The 5147-nt window shown below is 37.6% G+C and overlaps 1 pseudogene; it reads left to right on the top strand.

Moving 5' to 3' along the window:
- The first annotated feature begins 2220 nt into the window (after positions 1-2220).
- LOC143647070 (cell cycle checkpoint protein RAD17 pseudogene) lies at positions 2221-4883 on the top strand (annotated as a pseudogene).
- The last annotated feature ends 264 nt before the right edge of the window (positions 4884-5147 follow it).

Raw genomic sequence — 5147 nt, 5'->3', positions numbered from 1 at the left:
TTTAGTTCTTCCAGGTGAGCTGTTAAGTTCTCTATTTTTGTTCATTTTTTCTTTTTTAATGCAACAAATTGCCGTAAATCTTGGGTCTAAGCAGCAAATGGATGAATCATATTTTTAATTTGTTCTCCAAGCTGTATCTTTTAATTGGTTAGTTTAGTCCATTAACATTCAAACTTATTGCTGTAATAGCAGTTCTTGAATTTACCATACTATCCTTTAGTTTTTATTTGTCAGATTTCTATATTTCCTCCTCTCTCTCTTTTTATCCTTTAAGTTACCCTTACTGATACTTTTCAATTCTTTACTCTCTACTAGACTTCCCTATCTTGTCTTTTTTTTTCAACCAACAAAACTCCCTTTAGTATGTCTTGTAGGGCTGGTCTCTTCTTGACAAATTCTCTTAGTCTTTTTCTGTGAAGATTTTAATCTCTCCCTCATTTCGGAAGGACAACTTGACTGGATAAACAATTCTTGGCTGGAAGCCTTTCTCATTCAGGATCTTAAATACATCATACTACTGCCTTCTTGTATCCATGGTACCTATTGATTAGCCTAAACTCAGTTTTATGTGGTTTCCCTTGTCTTTAGTGAATCACTTTTCTCTTCCTGCTTGCATGACTTTCTACTTCTCTTCAACATTTGACAGACTAATTAGTACATATCTTGGAGTAGGCCTATTTGGGTTTATTCTATTTGGGGTTTTTTGGACTTCTTTGATTTGCTTATTTCCATCTTTTATAAGTGATAGGAAGTTTCCCCCTATTATCTCTTCAACTAATGTCCCTAGCCTTTTACACTCACTTCTCCTTCTGGGGCACCAGTGATTCTTATGTTTTCATGCTTAATGTAGTCCATCATTTTCCTGATATCCAGTTCCATTTTTTAATCTTTCTTCCCATTTATTCCTTTTTTGTCTGAATTCAAATATCTTGTATTCTAGCTCACTTATTCTTTCTTCCACTTCTTGAAATCTGCTATTGTGTGTCTCTACTAAGTTTTTAAATTTGTTCTACAGTGTCTTTCATCTCTGTGAGTTTTGCTGTCCTTCTATTTATCCCTTCAAATTCTTCTTTATGTTCTGCCAATGTCTTCTTGGTATCCTTTATGTCATTATGAACATCCTTGATTGGTTGTTCCAAATTCTGTGTTCCCTCCAGTATTTCAATTTTGTCCCCTGGCTGAGCCAAATCTGCCTGAATCCACACATGCTTTATGCTTTGTGATTTTCTGCTGCAGTTGGGGCATTAGATTATCTTGATAAGGTTATTTCACAAGTTGATTTCCTGCACTCATCTAATATTTTATATTTGCTTAGATTTGCATTGAAGGTCCCATTTTGCACTTGGTATGCCAGTAATTCCCCTTTTCTTTGAAGGCCTGCTAAAGCTAAGCAGACCCCCCCCCCATATGGGACATGGCATTAAGGGGTGAAAGTCTTCCTTGGCAAAGTTGGAAATGAATCCCAGGGATTAGCCTGGCAATTGTGCAATGGGACTGATATGCCTTCGTAACTAAAAGGGGGAAAAAGATGAAACAAAACAAGGTATTGATTGCTGATAGATTTCAAAAAGAGTTAGGAAGCTCTTCTGGAGGTTAAAATCATAAGATTCAGCTAGATATTGCTATTTACCATGGTTTGCCAAACCCCAACCAAAACCATTCTTACCAACCCTAAAGAACACCTATGGCTCTATCTGACATTCTACTAAAGCACATGCACTATGATTACTTTCCAGAAATGTACAACCCCAGATGGGTTGGTAGGCCAGAAAAGTCCTGAAAACACAAGGTGACAGCCTCTCCAGAGCATCAACTAGTTCCATCACCCTATCCCATATTACTGACAGCCCTTTCCACCATGAAAAATTAGAATGGGCATGGTACAAATACCCTTAATGATTAGAAGAAATGTCAAAGGAGAAGATGGAGTTATAACAGAGAAGACAGGATTTAACAAATGAATATGACTACTGAATCATTAGATCAATATTTCTTTTAGTCTCCAGTGTTTGGAAGTAGCTAGAAGGGAAAATCTAAAATTGTGGATCTGTAGCCCATGCTAAACTCTGAGATCTGTTCTATAACTACTTGTACAATGTACAATGAAATGTACCACTTTTTTTATATATGCTGTATTTCACAATAGAAGAAATATATATTGAAAAAAAAGCTAGGCAGATAGGCAGTTTGCCACAGTGTACTTTCTCTTCTGTCCAGAAAATGGTGCTATTACAACACTTGTTCCCTTCAGTCCTGCCTTTCCCCAACTGTGGTAGTCAACTAAGCAGAGTGGAGACCCAATATATTCCAGTCTGGGCTGCTAGTCTCAGTGTGCACAGAATGCTACCAACCCTTGGGCAATGTATACCTCAGCAGAGGCTCTCTTTATAGGCCTGATAGGTCTGATGGTCTCCATACTCCTGCTTAATATGGCCTTGGGCTGTGAGGCCAGGTATTTCAGTTGCACATGCCCACAGCCAGCTTGGAAATGCATGGCAGCTGGTTCCAGCATGAGACAGGTTCCAGCATAGTCCTGACCTGGGGTGTGGCAATTGATCATCATAAGGGACATGGAGGCTAGGTGCATTGCCCTGTGGGTTAGCTGTTCATGGTACCTGGTGGGGCCGCTAGTTGTGGCAGGCAGTTGGATGTGCTTCTGAGTTCCTCACAGGAGCTCCTGGCCATGTAGCAGCGCTGGAAGATCTCCCAACCTAACTGAGGAGTAGGCCAGAGTGGAGGGGTGGTTCATTCCTATAGACCCAGACTCGCCCACATGCTGTTGCCTGCCCTCAGTGGGGTTATGGATGAACACACTCACCCAGTTTGCTCTATCTCTATTTCTCTGGTTTTTCATCCAGAATCTCCCTGTGTAATGTAGAAAACTTTCTCTGATCATTCACACCCTGGAACTGTTGTCTTGGTCACTTTTCTGTCCCTTTTCTCATTGTCCCATGGAGCCAGGTGAACTCAGCCTATCCTATTCTACCACCTTCCTGGAAGTTGATAGATTCTTATATAAATAGTCCAAAACTGACAGACAATAGGAAAATAATTGATTATCTAATGCCTAAATGAAAACTATCTACAGCCTTATGAGAGTTATGGTATGTCCTAAATATCTTAGAGGACAGGACATTAACTTGTTGAAATCACTAGGGTATGACTTATGATGAGGAAGAGAAATTTATAAAACATTCACTCGATACCTTTGCCAAATGAAATCCCCCACAAATTAAAATAGGAAATGAAACTTAGGTATAAACATAACTTTGTTTATAAATCTCAACACACATCAATCTTACTTGAAATTTTATGGTTTTGATGTTATTCTTTTAAGTGCTTAATAGAAATTCAAACTTCATTTGAAGATCATGGATTTGAGTGTGCATTAACATTGAAATTTCTCAGCATTAATGTTTAATTATCAGACAAGAATCAAGCAAAAAAAAATACTGTTTCAAAGACAATTTTTATTCGACTTCCTTGTTTCTTTCCAACACTGATTATTCTAAGACTTTTTATTCTTATACATTACATGTAGTTCTAAGGAAGTATGAACAGACCAGTCAATGCCCCCTTATGTTTAATATCTCTGACAGTATCAGTGGAGATAGTGATTAAAGGTTAGTGTTTGCTAAAGAAATTGAAGAAGAGTGTTCTGTGTAAAATATTAGTTTCAACCCTGTGGCACCAACAATTATGATGAAATTTCTTAATCATATAGTGAAGATAGAAGCTAAAAAAAAATGAAGAAAAAAGATAATAAGAATGGAAGAAAAATTATTGTCCCTGATAAAGTTTCTTCAAAGTTGCTCTCTCAGGGTTATTCTGGTGATATCAGAAGGGTAATAAACAATCTCTAGTTTTCTTAGAGTGAACAATTTGTGGTTAAGAAAAGAAAAGGACTATCTTCATTAAAATCAGATGCTGCTATGTCAAAATCAAAACAAAGGGAAAAAACTGAGAGGATTTCTGAAAATCAAGAGATCCAAACTGTTGATGGAAAAGATGCTTCTCCTTCCTTTTCACACCTTTGGGGGAAAATTTTATTACAAAAAAAGTATTTAAAAAAAATTAGTCTCCCCTAACTTCCTTCTCCATTTATCAATTAAACAAGCAAGGTTCAAACTGAGGAAATAGTAGAAATATCACTCATGCCATGAGAGTTGCTTCATTTATGTCTTCACCAAAACTACATAGATTTCTTCATGGATATAGATGACCTCAGGAGAGTCATTGAAATTTCTGATGTCTTCAATGGTGACAGGAATAGGTGCTCTTTACTCAAAGGGTATAGTTCATCTATATGTGTTAGAGGTGTGATCCATTTCAAAAAGTCTGAGGATTTGTTCATTTTTTGAGAAGGATAAATTTTAAACCTATGCACAATGCCAGTGGCTTCTAATAAGTGAAAAATAGTTGGAGAATTGCTGGCAGCAATTCTGTCTTCTGATTTCCAGCTTTATGCCTTTTTTCTGACTTCTGCTTACCAGCTTTATGACTTCAAATTCACCTGTTGCCATACCTTGTTCTGCTAACTATTCCGATAAGAAATCAAGCTCAGATATCTGTTACCTAAGATATTGGAAGGTTTCCTCTGAAGCAACCCTTTGGAAAATTGAAAATGAAAGGCATGACTGACAAGGAACCTGCAGTGATAGACCTTGACAGTGAAGATGAAGCCCAGCTGAATGGAGGGCAGCCTGCAGAAGAAGATCCAGATGAACCCGTTCAAGCCATTCAACCCAAAGCCTGGTCTCCCTCTCTGACTCAGAATAGTGACAGAGAACTGGCCTTCTAGCCAGCTTCAGCCCTTTTTAGCCCAAAGAGACATGGAAGAAGAGGACATAGTAATAGATGACTATGAGAGTGATGAGACATAGAAACCAGTCTGCGAATCAGATTGCTACCGGACATATTTTATTTTTTATACAGTGGTATGTGAAGAAAATTTAACACTTTCCAGGTGAATACAAATTATTCATTTTTCATTCTTGTAGTATTTCATCACAAGGATCTGACTCCTCTGCTATCTTGAAGAAAATGCAAGATCAAGCCTTTAAGCATCTCTCATTGCTTTTCTCTAGTATTTATTTAGTTTTGTGAGTGGTGTACAGGGAGGACATCAGTCTGTATGAAGTATGTTT

Source organism: Tamandua tetradactyla, chromosome 9 (assembly GCF_023851605.1).
Source record: "Tamandua tetradactyla isolate mTamTet1 chromosome 9, mTamTet1.pri, whole genome shotgun sequence".
Classification (NCBI taxonomy): Eukaryota; Metazoa; Chordata; class Mammalia; order Pilosa; family Myrmecophagidae; genus Tamandua; species Tamandua tetradactyla.
The sequence above is the reverse complement of the archived record's forward strand: the minus strand, read 5'-3'. Positions and strand labels throughout refer to the sequence as shown.